Source organism: Tursiops truncatus, chromosome 1, assembly GCF_011762595.2.
Source record: "Tursiops truncatus isolate mTurTru1 chromosome 1, mTurTru1.mat.Y, whole genome shotgun sequence".
Classification (NCBI taxonomy): Eukaryota; Metazoa; Chordata; class Mammalia; order Artiodactyla; family Delphinidae; genus Tursiops; species Tursiops truncatus.
Genome location: NC_047034.1, coordinates 52,612,476 through 52,628,928, shown reverse-complemented (window position 1 = coordinate 52,628,928; position 16,453 = coordinate 52,612,476). Strand labels below are relative to the sequence as shown.

General features: G+C 44.8%; 1 protein-coding gene across 1 annotated transcript in view; it reads left to right on the top strand.

Annotated features, from left to right (window-relative positions):
- Nucleotides 1-261: 261 nt before the first annotated feature.
- LOC101332341 (BMP/retinoic acid-inducible neural-specific protein 2) overlaps nucleotides 262-16,453 on the top strand; it is a 113,268-nt gene continuing 97,076 nt past the window's right edge. Inside the window, 1 exon segment of the mRNA XM_033858592.2 lies at nucleotides 262-541. The gene's annotated coding sequence lies outside the window, so the exon portion shown is untranslated.

Genomic DNA, 16,453 nt, shown 5'->3' with positions numbered 1-16,453 from the left:
GAGAGAGACAGGGTGAGTGAGTCTCTTTAGAGTTGGAAGGAAGGCACGATCTTGGTTTTCTCTTCGGAGGAGGGACAGAGGATTCCCCGGGTCGGGTTTGGTACTTTCCTTCCCTCTCCACCCGCGTGCGCCCCGGCCCAGCGTCGAAGCCCCACTTCAAACATGCTGTGGGTGCCGGGCATCCTTGCTGCTCAGCTGGAAGGCAGCAGGCAAGTGGTCTGACGGCGGCGGCGGCGGCGGCGGCGGCGGCGGCGGCGGCGGCGGCGGCGGCGGCGGCGGCGGCAGCAGCAGCAGCAGCAGCAGCAAAGCGGGTAGCAAGGAATTTGAAAAGAGACATCGACTCCCTTTCACACGCTGAGGCGGAGGCATTCACGTTTCCCCAAATGAGAAGGAGCCACGAGAAATCATGAAGTAAAAACTTTGGAAAGCTGCCACTGGAGATGTTGCACAAAATCCTGGAATCTTTCAGGAGTCTCCTCCCAATCGGTGGAGGTTTGGGGAGCAGCTGATACAGCAAGGAGGGCTCTTGCAAGGATTCAAGGTAACAGTGCAGGGTTTTGGTAGTTTTTCTCCATTCCCTTTTCGTTATATTTTTGGTGTGTCTCTTGGTAAGGGGATCGTTTTGCCCTCCTACAACCCTCTTGCCCTGGTGTCTGGCAGTTTCAGGCAGAGGGAATGATCCCCACCTCTTAGTTTCTGTCTTGTGGAGCTGAGCAGTGGACTTTGGGGTTTAGCTAGAGATCGTCCTATTATTGCCTCCTGGTGTTGCACGGCTGCCGCACGACTTGGGCACACTGCCTGACCTATATTGCTTTTGCCTGGTTTAAGTCCTCAAAGTTAGTGCAACTCCCATTAGCTTCAGAAAATCCAATCGGACTGCATAATTGCAGAAGATGACAAGGACTTCTGCATGCCCAGCAGATGCTGGACTGAACTGTACACGGTTCACTATGTTTGGGATGGAGGTTGTGATACATGATAACACATGTTCACAGGTATTCACATGTTCCTAGAGCTATATTCACATGTCCATAGAGCTCCCTGGTATGTCTCTAGAGGCCTGTCTCTTTCTCCCATGCACATGCAACCAAGAAAAAAAAAAAAAAACAGATTGAAGAGTGAACCCCTGTGGGTTGCAAATAGTCTCCCCGGGTGGTGGCAGAAACCCCATTGATTGAGTTGAACCTGGCAGTGCGCTGGAGGCACTGGGGAGAGCATTGCTGTGCTGGAAGGAGGGGCACACTGAGATTATCTGGTGATCTCTCTCTCTCCCCGGTTCTGTGATCAGCTGGGTACACAGTCTAATGCTGCCTATGGTATGTGTGTGTGTATATATATGTGTGTGCCTGTGCTCACAGCTGTATGCAGGAAGCAGGCTGCCGCTAGAAGAAGCATGCTTGTGCAGCTCTCTGCCCAGGCCCCAGATGCCTGGAGTGTTCCTTCCTAGTAGAAATATGAACTTGGGAGCTGCTCTTCCAGCCCAGAGGAGTTTTCTCCTCACCAAGTAGTCCCCCTGCATGGTACATATTTATCCAGAGTATATAGACCTAAGCCAAATATGAACTAATAATCAAGCTAATGTGCTGTAACATGATTGCACAGACGCCTCCATAAAGAACTGTGTGTGTGCTCTTCCTAGCTCTGGGAGTCAGGTGTCCCGAGCAGGAGCAAATGTTTTGTTAAAAGGATAGCAATTATAACAAGCCAGGCTTCTAGCTGCGTAATCTGAGCCTTATCCAGCAGGGACAATGATCTGTCAGCACAGAGCAATCTGGAGGATAAAAGGTATAGTGTAAGTCAAGTATTTCTGCCTCTGTCCTTCTCCAGACATGTGCATGTGGAAGGGACACTCTTTCTGACCATGCCTCCTGGAATACAGGGCAATGCCAGCATTAACCAAGCAGCTAAAGTATTTTACAAAATCCCCTGGGGGGCAGTCTGATGACATCAGGCAACAGCAAAGTGATATTCGAGTTTGTGTGTTTTCCCTCTTGACTTCCCACAGTTATGTGTATGTTATTTGTTTAAGGCAGGACCCTCTGGAGTTCCCTCCCATCCAGAATAAGTTGCTTTGCAGCACCGGGGGCATGACCAAGCAATGCTGACACAATGACCCTGAAATCTTATCAATATCATAGCTGTTGCTATACGTATATATACATTCTTTTTAGCTGCTGCCTACTGTGGGGAAAGATGCATGCTTTGCTTCTTTGAGGAGCGATATGATTTGAGCTGGTACAGAGCCTGGATACTGTGAAATGTTTGAGGGAAAGGAAGCAAATGTCAGACCATGGTCTTCCCTGTTGGAGGGCAACTGGCACCAAAGGGTTTAACAGCTATTCTGCAGCCATGGAGAAGACAGAAGCATCCCTGACTCTTGCTTCTCCCTCCTCACCAAAAATGGGGCTGGCTTTATCTCCCAGAATGGAGTGCTGTGTGCTGCAGTATGGCCACAAGAAAGGAGAAAAGGAGGGAAGGGCTGGGGAGGGAGGAGGGTTCCTGCTCCGCTAGCATTGGGCCAGACTCATGGGTGGGGAGCATCTTCCCCATTTAGGCCCTTAAGATCATCCTCTGGGTTTTCCCTTCTGGCCTCCTAACAGGTTGTTTACTGAGAAAGGCCAGAGGGCAAAGAACATCCCTGCATCATCCACTCCTTCCGATGCCCTTTCCCAAGACACAGGCCAGCCACTGGGGAGTGTCGCACCAAAAACATCCCCTCTGAGACAGTGCTCCAAAGTCCCTCCCCAGCTCACAAACAAGAGGTAATCAGAAGGGACTGGAGACATCTGCGTGGGCACTTTCTGCTGAGTGGGATGCTTAGTGTTGAGAGTTCCCACTCAGTGTTTTGTTTTCCCCACTGTGCTGTGTATTTTTGGTGATTCAACTCTTTCTCTTAGATAATAAGACCTTGTATACATTTTATAATTGCATACTCTTCCAAAGGGTTGGGAGCATTTTAGGGAGCTCATCTCATTAATCCTCACAGGCCTTATAGCCTCATTTATCTTTGATTACCCTAAGAAGGAGACTAGAATGAGTTTAGCCTCCTTCTTGGAAAAAGGAGGGCAGAGGACCTTGGAAAGATGAACTGTTTTACTCTGGGTCACACAGCAATTAAGGGAACCTATGGAGTAGGGTGTGGGTCTCATCATTCCCAAACCAACCCCAGACTCTCCTGACTCCTCCTAAGGAATGGGTTAATCTTAGTAACTGTGATTTGATTCAGCTGTTCTGTACTTGACAGGAATGGGAGGTTGCAGTGACACAGGCTTTGCCTCTGGCTCTGACCTAAGGGCTGTGAGGGATAAAAGTCTTATAAGACTTTGTCTTTGCCCTCAATGATCTTACATTCTAGTTAGGAAAATAGGCTTACATCTGGGAGAAAGGTAAATGACAACATACATTCTAAACAGCAGTTCAATACAAGAGACTCTTGAGGCGGACCTAATTAATCTACAGTTGATTTGCACAGATAATGAGAGCTATCAGTATTCCAAGGAAGGAGAATTAGAGTTGTGCCATGGGGGATAGGGTGGGATTTGTTTGGAGAGGGAGAAATGGGAAAAAGATTCCAGCTGACAGAGAGGCTAACTGCAGCACAGCTGAGAAGGCTGGAAACTTCAAGGCTTGCATGTTTCCGTGGGGTTTGCCTTAAACCACTGCTCCACTTGGATCCTGGAAACAGCTTACACCTGGGTTAATTACGTGAAGCACGGGTTGGCCTAGAGGAAGCTGCCCTCAGATCAGGCAGAGGGCTTTGAAATGTTGGACATCTCATTAGGCACCGAAAATTACCTAAGCCTTCTATCCACCCTCAAGCCTAATACATATATTATGGGAAAAACAGTGCTCAAGGTCAGGGAGCTTAACAACATATCAAAATTTTTGGAGAAAGATATTGGGGGAAAGTAGGCAAATTTCAAGAGAATGCGAGAAAATCTTCTCATATATTTTTTTTAGACTCAGAATCTCCTAAGAGAGAGCCTTGATTTCCCTTCATTTCCTGTTTCCCCACCCAAATATCCCTATTGGGGTTTACATGGAGCCAGCAAAATGCCAAAGCCCTCAGGCATTTAGCATGGAGGAGAAGATTTTCAGTCTTAAGATTCTTGGCGTGCCCATGTACAAAACCTCTCATCTCCCCTCCTTTTCCTTTTTAATAAAACATATGCTGTAGCAGTCACAAAGGAGGAGACCACAAAAGCAGAAGGGGTGGGCGCGGTATTGTCCGCAGCTGTACCATGAGGTACTCTGATTGCTCAGCTGAACAGCAGAGCGGGGAGGTAGTCTGCCAGCCTGGGCAGTACCAAGGGAGGACCAAGGGCTGCATGGCATCAGGAGAGGGCTTTGACTGGTCAGCCACACACATTTGCTCCAACAGTGAGCCTTGTTTCCCAGAGAAAAGGTCAAGGGAAAGCATAGGTCCTGTGAGAGGACTGGTGTAACCCTATTCCTTGGTCTTCACTTGATTTGAGACATCTATTCACTCTACCTGTCATTGGTTGCTTCGGTGGCCCCTTCTGACATGGACAAAATTCTGGTGGGGCACTAAGAGTGAAATGGCTTGCCTAAAGTCATGCCATCATTGCTCTCAGGTCAAGAGGAAAATCCCTAAGAACATAGTCTGTTTGGTTGCTTCGCCCCCGGAGTTCATTCTGGGGACAAGTCCTGAGGGATACGGATTTTCTCTTGAAAATTCTCCCAAGGCCTTGTTGTCACCTTTGTTTCCTGTGTTAAATGACCCTGCAGCTGGTGGGTGGGACTGAAGCATTTTTTCTTTATTATTCACAAGTATCTGCTGCCACGTTTGGGGGCTAAGGCAGAGGTCCAGGCCCACGGGCGTGTGGCTAGTGATTGTACGCTAAAGCCTCTTCCATTTGGGAGTGAAGAGAGAGGCAGCTCAGTTATACTTCAGACTATGGGCAGCGGTGGATGGGTTTCATCTGATCTCTCTGGAAACTGTCACTCTGCCATGCAGATGGAAGTAAAGTTGAGGAACATCATTATAGCATGGAATCCTCAACAGCCAGTTCCATCATTCCTTTTACTGAAGCTCACATGAAATGCAAATATATCTGGGATGCTGGATTGAGCGAAGGGTGGGCAATCTGATACCTCATGGGACTGAGCGCTGCCCCACACTGTGCTATTCATATGGTGGCCACTGGCTACATGTAGCTCTTGGAGCACTTGGATTGCATGTTGTCAGTGTAAAAATACACACTGAATTTTGAAGACTTGGCTTGAAGGATAAGAATGTCAAATATCTCAGCACTGCTTCTTTTAATATTGATTACACGTTAAAATGATAATATTCTGGGTTAAATAAAATATATTAAGATTAGTTTTACCCATTTCCTTTTACTTTCTAATGTGGCTATCAGAAAAGTTAAAATTATATATGTGGCTCTCATTCTATTTCTTTTGGGCAGTGCTGGTCTAATTCTGCAGAGTAGTGACAGAGAATGTGGAGAAAGGACAGAGGCTTGAAACAAGAGGAGCCAGAAATATAAAAAGAGAGAACATGGAGGGAGGGATTGTGAGTAGCCCAGAGAGTGTCTGGTCATGTATTTCTGAAATCGAAAGCCAAGGAGGGCACAGATAGCTTAAGTTGGCTTATCTGATGGAGACCTTATCAACAGTGACTCAGCCCACCCTCAGCATTTGTGGAGCATTGCCGCTTCCAGTTCACATGCAAACAGTCATCAGGTAGGAGGCCTGGGGATTTTATCCTAATATTTTTGGTTTCTGCCTGACAGTAGAAATAACCAAGTTAATTATCTTTAGGGTCTCACTCCGAAGTCTGAGGACACACCAATTGGGATGAGCTGGGTCCGTTTGACTTTCAAATCTCTTCCTTCTCATGTCTACCATATTATCATCTTTTCTTGGGAGAGTTCTCCTTCAAACCAGTCATGTTGATGGTGTGATGGGGAGAAAGAAAAGTCACTGTTACATGTTAGAGATTCTTTTGTGGACCTATCAGTAAGAAGAACGGGGAGAAGACATCATGATTGAATTTTATTTAATAAGTATGGATTTGAACTCTATAATTCACTTATCACTATGATCTTATTATTACCATTTGTTGCAATAAGGTTTGGCCACAACTGGAACTCCTCATATATATATATATATATATATATATTTTTTTTTTTTTCCTGCGGTACGCGGGCCTCTCACTGCTATGGCCTCCCCCGCTGCGGAGCACAGGCTCCGGACGCGCAGGCTCAGCGGCCATGGCTCACGGGCCCAGCCGCTCCGCGGCATGTGGGATCTTCCCCAACCGGGGCACGAACCCGTGTCCCCCGCACCGGCAGGCGGACTCCCAACCACCACGCCACCGGGGAAGCCCGAAACTCCTCATGTTTGGTGAGCATTGTATAGTTTACAAAATGCTTTACAAGCTTTCTCTCACCTGATTTTCACAACACCCCTGTGGGGTGGTTAATACCTCCATTCAAATTTTTCCATGATCTGCTCCCAAACTACCTTTATTACTTTATTTTCTGATCCGTCTCTTTGTATGAACTTCATTCAATCTTGCTTAATCAAACTGGTCTACTTAACTGTTCTTTGGTGTTCACTATGTTAAGTAGGGATCGTTACTCATTGAGCCTCAGTTTTATCATCTATAAAAAAATGATAATGCCCCATCTCTCGATCCGCTGTTCTAAATATTAAATGAGGTAAAATACATAAGGAGCCACACACAGTTCCAGGCACATGACAGATGCTCAACAATTGTCAACATCCTTTCATACAAAACATCCTTCACTTTGATGATCGCCAAGATTAAAATGTCCACAGGTGAACTCGTTACGTACCCATTTCACACATAAAATGATTCCCCTCTCCAAATTCTCTGCTTTGGTTAATGGGACAACCAATCGCCCAGCGACAAAATTAAGAAATACAGTTGTCTTGTGCTCTGCATTCTCTCACACAGCCCCTCACATCCAATCAATCCCCAATGACAAGCTCTACCTCCTGATGATTTCTCAAAGCCATCCTTCCTCCCTCCCTCCCCACCCTCCCCTCCCTCGTCAGCTGTCACCCCTCTCACTTGGACTTTCCCAGTACTTGGTCTCCCTGTCTCCTCTTTTGAGGGCCAGCCAACCCAGCCTCCTCGTTGCAGCTGGGGTGATCTTTCAAACCGGTAAATTTGATTATGCTCCTTCCTTTACTGTGCTTCTGCAATGACTCCTCACTACTGTTGGAATAAAACCCAAGTTTCTTAGCATCACAAGCAGGAGACCCTTCACGAGCTGGTCCAGCAGCTTCTCCTTGCATCTCTCCATTTCCCCCTGCTCGCCCCAGCTACCTAAACTACAGGCAGTTCCCTCAGTATTCCGAGGCTGTTAGATGTGCTGTGTTGCTTTTCTGGAGAACCTTTCCTTGCCCCGTTCTCTGTTTCCTGAGGGTTATCGAGCTTTAAGACTGTAAGGGTGATCTCCTCTGTGAAGTCTCCCTGAGACTCTGGGAAGGAATTAATTGTCTCCTCCTTTACAACGCTGCACAACTCACTCAGACTCTGGTTTTGTATTGTAGCCACCACATTGTAGTGATTTGTTTATGTGGCCCTGTCCTGCACTCAGAGGCAGGGTTGGGACTGGGCTTCTCAGACATATTTGTCAGGAACTATTCAGTATATTATGAATATGTGCCAGGTACTCTTCTTAGGCATTGGATATTCTACAGGGAACAGCAGATAAAAGCCCTGCCGTCAGAATGCTTACATTCTAGAGGGTAGATAGGAGGATAATTATAATAATGATTATTATTGACATAGCTGATAATAGTAGTACTTTAAGTACACTTTACTAGTACTTATGTGTCTGGCATTATACTGAAGGCTTTCCATACATTAACTCATTTCCTTCACATAATGATTCTATGATTCCCCTTTTAATAAATCCTGTATTCCCATTTGACAGATGATGCATTGGAGGCCCAGCAAGGTTAAACAATTTGTTCAAGCTAGTCAGTGGAGTGGCTGACGTTCTAACCCAGTTTAGATCCTGAGTTCACATTGTTTATTAGTATGATATCCATAAAGAGGAACATGTAGACAAATGAGATAATTTCAGGTACTAATATGAAGAAAAGTATCAAAATCGAGTATAGTAGGAGAGAGTGATTGCAGTGGTGGTCAGGGAAGGTCTCTTTGAGAAGGGAACATTTAAGTTGGAAACTGATTTGTCAGTTGAGGAAGGTAGAAATCCCAGGGTGGGGTAGAACCTGGGGATCTAAAGAAGAGAAATTGTGGACTCAGTGTAACCAGAGTTCTAGCTGCCGTGACGATCATCCCCCACTGCAGAAGGTACAAGACTCAGTGGCCCGGGGGTGGGGTGGGGGGGATGTCTTAGGGAGCAGTAAATTGCCCACATGTTGGCAAACCTCTCTCCAATCGGTCCACTTGTCCCTTCTGTTCTTTGGGGTTAAGACATATCTCACGAGATGTCTGGTTTGCTGCTCTCCACAGAGGTAGGAGGTGTGGACACACATACACACGCATACGCATGTGCGGCCCTGCTCTGCTAAACCACTTTATTTCACTTCTCTCCCATGAATGACGTGTCACTCAGAGCCTTGGTGAAGCGACAGGCACAGCAAAGAGGCTGGAGACAACCCAGAGGCATGAGCGAAAGGGGAAAAGAAAATTATTTTTTAACAAGATGAGAAGTGAATTGGACTGGAGGGAGAAATGGGAATTTCATCAGGGAGGGGCATGTAGTCTGGGGGTGCTTCTGAGATGCTGACAGTTGAGCTGGATGGTAGTTTGCACTGTAATTTTTCTTATATATGTATATATACATACACATATACACACATGTATATTCACATGCAACGCTCCACATATATACACATACATACATATGTATCTTTATGAATATTTCTGGTAAGGTTAAAAAAAGAAATGATTTGGAGAGCAGATAAAACATGGGTGGGGCAAGTTCATACCTATTTAATATATATCCTAAGCCTACTTTATGAAAAAAATTGTACTAGGCTTGTTTTTATTTATATTATCTCATTTAAGTTTTATTACAGCATTATGAAGTAAGTATCATTCCTGTTTACAGACAGAAATTGAGGAAGACAAGGCCCAGAGCAGCTGACATTCAACCCTGGGCTCTTGTCCCTGCACCATGCCCTCTGCCTTCCACACAGGAAAGTTCTGAGAGTCAGCAAGGGTGGTAGAAAAGTACCCTGATTTCTGGGTCAGACACACTTGGGCTTCAGTCTAGTCTTGGTCACTCACTAGCTGTGTGACCCTGGATACATGACACAACCTCTCTGAGCTTCAGTATCCCCAACTAGTAAAATGGAGAGGATATCCCCGTACATCATGAAACACAAACATCATGACAGTTAAAGGCAATGATTGAAAAACAGCAAAATACCCGCCACACAATAGACATTCAGAAAAAGGCAGCTGCCGTTTTTGTGTCCCCAAGTATTAAAGCTCATAAGACACCGACTTCCATGGAGAGCAGTGACGGCATTTAGTTGTGGTCGGCGAGAGTCAGGTACTAGCTTGGGTATTTGCTGTTGGATGCCGGTGCATCCAGACCTACCTGGCAATGGTTACCATATGCCAGGCACCATGCTAAGTGCTCTCCAGGCATTGCTCATTTAATCACCAAATGACCCTCTGAGAAGGGTTGTTATCTTCTGCTTATAGATGAAATTCAAGTTCAGAGACATTAAATAACCCGAGGTCACACAGCTTGGAAGTGGCAGAGCTCACATTTGAACTCAGGTCTGTCAGATCCCAAGGCCCATGCTCTTCGACACAGGGCTTTCAATGTGATCATTAGGTTATGTCCAGGGCAAAGGGCACCTTTGTGGTCAACGTGAGGTTAACTGCTCCGAGGTCTAGGCTACATTGGCTAGGAAGGGGATGGAAGCATTCTTACCCTCAGGGTATTTCTGGAAAAGGCCCAAAAGGTTGGTGCGCATTCAAAAAAGCTGCAAAGTTGCAATTGCAATGCTTTACACATATTGGGTACTTAAGATGTGTGGGATGAATATTTCTCAATATTCAGTGCCTCTTTCTCAATACAGGTGTACTCCATTTTCAAAAGAGCAGGCTTGCAAAACAAATAAGAGTTGAGTGTCCTTAGGCTTGGAGGAAAGGTTTCCCTGCATTACACAAGGGTATATTAGCAGTGGTTCTAACCTTTTTAAAAAGCAGTAGAAGACTCTAATCAAATAAATACTTACCTAGAATTCCAATATATGAAGCAGATAAAAGTAGACCTCCCTGACTGAAGCAGGCCTGGGGTCCTGGAGCTCCCTCACCTGTCGCTTCTCTTTCCTCACCTGCAAATGGTCCCTGAGACACCTCCTTGGAACCTAAAGGCTGTTCAAAAACACATTGAAAACCACCATACTACAGAATTCCTTTAAAAAGCAAGGCTTGTGATTCATTTTAAATAACAGGTGACATACTAAAATTGATTTAAAATAGACTCTCATCAATGCCGACACACCTGTGAAGTTCAGGGAGCCTAGGACAAATCTCTCTTGTTCTCCATGTTCTCAGTGATTGAAGATGCTTGAAGTTCAATGCCTATGAACAAATGCCTGCTGTGTGTCAGGTACAGTGCTAGGCACTGAATGTACCAGCTGTGTGATCTTTAAGTCAGTTCTAACCACTGCCTATGAGATAGATACCATTATTCCCATTTTGAAGATGAAAAAAATTACAGAAAGGTTAAGCCAATTACCCAAGATCTCACAGCTAGAGTGACTAGTGGAGCTGGGACTTAAACCCCAGTCATAGGATGGGTTAGAGAGCCAGGGCCTGGCCACCAACCCCTGCAACCTATTCAAGCATGTATGGAGAGGAACAGTGCCTCTCAAAGTTTCTTACTTTTTCCAATACTCCTTAGCTGTGAGATTTTCAGAAAAACTCTCTCTGGACCCTCTGGCCTTCAATGACTCTGCTTTCATAGGGCACTCAGGTGTCCCAGGAGCCAGGCTGTGGTCCTCCCTCACCGTCCAGTCCTTTCCCTTCCGCGGCCCCAGCCTCGGGAAGAGTCTGGCCATCAGGGCCGGGGGGACCCCGCTCTGTCCCTTACTCCGGGGGCCTTGTATAGCATCGTGAGCCCGGGCTGAGACAGGGGCGATTGGCGCTCTGGTGGAGTCTGGTAGCCTGGAGATGGGGCTTCCAGGAAGTGTGTGGGGTGGGTCTGCGGAGGGAAGTCCTTGGAATCCCCCTGAGGTATAAGAATGCTTAAGCACTCATTAAGGAGGGCGGGGGCAGTTAATTTCTGCCTCCCCCTCACTCGGTGTTCAGCCATTTAGCATATTATAAATACGCCGGCGGGCAGGAGCAAGGGAGGTGGATGAGCAGTGCTCCGGTGGGTGATGGGGTCCTCGGGGGCTCCCCGCACGTGCCTCTTCCGCTTTCCGCAACCTTGGCCCTTTGGGATTTGAGCCCTGCAGAATAACAGAGCAAGGTCAGCATCCTCCTGAAGCCTCGAGGCACTGGAGACCCCTAGAGGCAAAAGGCTGTGTTACAAGCCCCCGGCCTTGAGGCTCAGGCGAGGTTCTTGCCTGGAGGATGCTGAGGAGTGGCTGGAACCTTTGTTAAAACACTTACCTGTAAGTACAGTCCTGGCAAGCTCCAAAGGGACAACGGAGGACGTGTGCGTGCGTGCGTGCGTGCGTGCGTGTGTGTGTGTGTGTGTGTTAGAAGCAATACTTTGGTCCTTCCGCCTTCCCTCCCTCCCTGCCCCACCACCTCCATCAAAATATCTTTTCCTCAGGGCCCTTGACACGTCTCAGTAACCTGATCAACTAATTTGTGCTGAAGTATTAATGACTAATAATGATTTAATGTGCTGCCCTCTCAATTAACACTTGAGCATTTCGAAACATAAATTCACAGATTTTAACCCAAGGGGGAGACTGGTGTTTTTCCCTTTTGAGAGGAACTGTAGGCCCCTCAAAAGGGACCGTACCGACAGCTGCCTATTCAGTACATTTGCTGCATCCCTCCTGATCTCAGCAAGGTTTGGAGCCATTATGCAGGGGCTCAAGCAGAATTTCCCAAAGGCTTGCTCTAATCCACAGTCCTTAAAAGCAGTGCCTTGTGCTGGTGGTGGGAGAACATAAGACACCTCATCTCCTCCTCTTCCTTCTCCAAAGCTAAATGGGGATTTATTTGACTGAGAGAAACCCAAGGCAACTGAGCCCATGACAACACCCCTATAACCTTTGTTAAGAAACCTGCAGTGCAAGAATTGGCCTAGATGCCCACTGATACCTCAATACCGTGTCTGTAGATGTTTAATGTGCTTTCAGTTACAGATGAGATGACCTAGTCATGGGGAGAATAGGCTCAGGGACTACTAACTTGGGTTCAAGTCGTTGGCAAGGTCTGCCATGTACTAGCTATGTGACCGTGACAAGTTGCTTGCCAAGTTACTATGTAAGCCTCAGTTTCCACATCCGTAAAATGGGTATATTCTGTACTCATATCATGGGATAGTTTTGACTAAGAAATGAAATAATGGAGAATTAGCACTTCCTATAATGTCTGGTACATAGAGAGTGCTCAATAAGTGACAGTTCTTTTTCTTTATCATCTTATTTTCTTAAATTTTAATTATTTTTGCACTATCCCAAATTTTCAATGCAGGGCAGCATACATATGAGGTGTTTATTACCTGAAGCAGGTGTAGCAACCCAGCCTCTTAGGCGTGAACTAGATTTCTCTCCAGGTGACAGCACTGTCACCTTTTTTTTTCCTCTGCTTGGTTTCTTTAAATGTACCTCAAAAATGCAGTGAGTGAAATGGATTTAGCAATGACTTAAAAAGACTTAATGCATTTTGGAAAGAAAAGAAAAGCCACAACAAAAACTGGTTTGTTTCTGTGATATATGGTTCATGTGATATGACAAAAATCCACTTTTATGCTTAGGAAAATTGGCTAATTTTAACACAGTTGACACATGGCATATGCATATAGAGTCATGATGGATTTTGCTCAGGCAAACAACAGAAGAACACAGGGCCAGTGACAGCTCTGTTAGGCTTTAGTTATTTAAATTCTTATTTAGTGGCAGACCTGCTCCTCATAGGAGAGCAAAGTGAAATGGAAAATGGACTCACTGTGGCCTCAGGTGCTGGATATTTGATCATAAATATATCAGTGACTGAGCTTGGGACACAGACACTGTGTTGTCGTGAAGTGAGTGAGAAGAGACTGAGGCATCTACCAATATAGCAAGCTTTATGTGCAAGAATGTGGACAGTTTATTATAGAGATATTATCTGGATAAGAGAGGAGAATCGTGCAAAGGACACTGAACTGTTGAGCCACCCTGATCTGGGGCAACTCCTGAGCTTTGCCTGCTCAATTTTCCCATTGAACACGTGGATGATTTTTAGACTTCAAATATGACTTATAATGTCCTTGAGGGTCCTCTGGCTTATAGCTCTGCATAAATAACACAGTGGGGAATTCCACATATTTTCAGTTACTGCTAGTTAGGAGAAAGAGACTACATGTGAAAATAAATGGCTATAAAAGTTGCACATGAAATGAGGAGTGATTATGAAAAGTTTAAGACAGAGATAAGCCCTCTATTGTCCTGATGTCCCTCCGGTAGATCCTTCCCACGTTCACGCCTGTGTAGGTCAGCCAGATACCTGGCCCCATTATAGCCTCATAATATGCCTTCTATTTGACTCAAAATAAAAAAAGCCATTTTATTTTATTTTATTTCAAGGGAATATTTAATTAGTGACTGCAGAGGAAAAACGCTGAACAGCTCAGAGGAGGTTTATGGTTCAGGTCTGCAGGACTCAGCAATCTGACATTCTAATCTTGTTATTTCTCACCTTAAACTGAACAGAGTCAGCAGGGTTTTTGGGGTTTTTTTTCCCCTCCCCCTAATTCATATCGCTATTAGGTTTCCTCTCCCCTTACTTCCCACTCTCATCCTTTGCTTCATTTGCTGCCTTTGTCCTGTTTCCTACTGCATTTTTTCCCCAGGATATCAAAAACAAACCAAAAAACATCTTCATTTGTGACTGAGCCACGTAAGAGAGAAATTAATTCTTCCTCTCCCTACTTTAATTCCTAGAAGGAGCCCCTACCCCCGAATCCTATGTGAACTCGATTACTAAGGTGACTGCGGCCAAGGCCCTACAATGATTCCAGGCAAGATGCTAAGTGTCCCCAGTTCCCTTCTTAATTATAGACTGTAAACACCTTGAAGGCAGGATCTGAGTCATCTTTGTCATTGTATCCCCAGCTCCTTGGCACAATACCTAGCACAGGGAAAACTTTTACTGTTTATGCAATTAAACCAACAAACAAACCTCACTATTTATACCACAGTCTACACTTTTCATTAAGATGGGGACTTCTGGGAAGCTAACAAGTATTCTTCCTATTAAGGAAATTTAGTATTCAGGATTTCAAATGTACAGAATTCCAAAATTAGGGAAGTGTTTTCTTTAAGGCCACAGTTCTCGAAATTTAATGTGCACCTGGAGAACTTGTTAAAATGCAAAATCTTCAGGCCTGATTTCAGTCTGATTCTGTAGGTCTTGTGTGAAATTCAGAAACCTGCATTTTAACAAGCAGGTAATATAGAGACCACACTTTGAGAAACACCATTTTAAGGCAGTCCAAATGAAATGTTACCCAACTTGGTTTGGTAGAACTTTAATGTCCCTTAAGTAGTTAATGGGTGTCATGTAGAATAAAAGTGTCTGTGCTTGGAAAAGGTGGGGAACAGAGTGCTTTCCGCTCTTACACCCATCCCCTCATACACAATTGTAGGTTTACAATACATGTAGCATGTTAGAAGATCCGAAAAGTTCTGCAATAAAGAAATCGTTTCAACTTTGTTTAACCAAATATTTCCAATATGCCTGGACCTTGAAGCTTTTACTTATTTAAATTTAATTTGTTGCTGAACTTAATATGTTGCTTAATTTGATATGGAAAACATTGCCATAAGGGAGTGAGCAACACCTACTAGAAAAAGGTGATATTGCAGGCCAGATCTACTACTAATTAAATTGCCCAAGGAGAGAATGAACAAAGCGAGTGCGGAGTTGGGGGAATCACTGACCATGGGGATATCTTGTAGTCTGGAGATGTGTTTGGTATAATAGCCATAATTTGTTAAGCATTGGCTATTTCCCAGTTATGACTCTACATTTTATTTGTAATAGGTACTAACTCATTTTTTTCTCAGAAGAAGCCATAAGTCAGATTATTATTATTATTATTCCCATTCACTGAAAATGAAATTGATATTCTAAGAGGTTAATAATTTGCTCAAGATCCCAGAGTTAGGAAGTGATGCAGTGGGATTTGAACCCAGGCAGTCTGCCTCTAGAGCCTACCCTGTTAACTGCTCTATCAGCCTCTCCTTCAGTAGTGAGGTTCTGGAAATTTATGCCCGGGAGGAATGACAGCTCCAGCAGACATAACCTGTTCAGGAGCCATGCTACCTCAGTGCCTGAGGATTCTCTCCTATACATGAGGGCCTGGGATCATTGCCCCTTATTCATCAGAGAATTTATTATAATGACCACCTGAACCTCTGAAAGATTTTGCTGTACTTAAAGACAGAATATGCTTAGCAAAACAACCTGACAAAGATGATTCATGGACAGCAATTAGGTGCAGAATTCTGTGCCTACCAAATCCCAAACTGAGTTGAAGATCTGAGCATCCTGCTGACACCTTGGTATGGAATGCAGTAGTCTGGCCCTTGTCTTTCTACCCCACTCTCAACTCCCTCATTGTTCCTGAGCATGGGAGGTATACCTGAAGGGCCAAGCTGGGCTGGATGACACAGTTCCAATGTTGGCTTTTGGCAAGTTACTTCACCTCCTTGGCCCTCGGTTTTCTAATCTTAATAGAAAGAGAGGAGAAGAGAGACAAATGATACCTACATTGTTATAAGAAATATATTTGTGTATATATATATATATATATACACACACACATACACACACACACATACACAGATATATATGCATACACATATATATATACATTGTATATATACATATATACATACATTGTGTGTGTGTATATGTATATATACACATATATGTATATATACACATATATACAGTGCTTATGCACAGGGAAGGTGTTCAGCTTCTTGTTCCTGTACTGTTAGGGCCTGGGGATGACATGGTACACTAGGAGACCTTTGAGAAAAGGTCAGGACCTTCAAAGGTGTTAATGTGGACGTAATGGGAAGTCAAAGTTATAACCCTGGGAAGTGCGAAGGAACTGAGGAGTGAGAGGGAACTGGCTTCAGGATCCTGGCTCTCTTCCAAAATGCATGTGAGATGTGGGTCACTGGGACTTACAATCCAACCAGGACTCCTGGTTGCTTCAATTTCCTCCTTTGTAAAAATAGGGATAATATTAGTTATAGGCATATTTCACTAGGGATC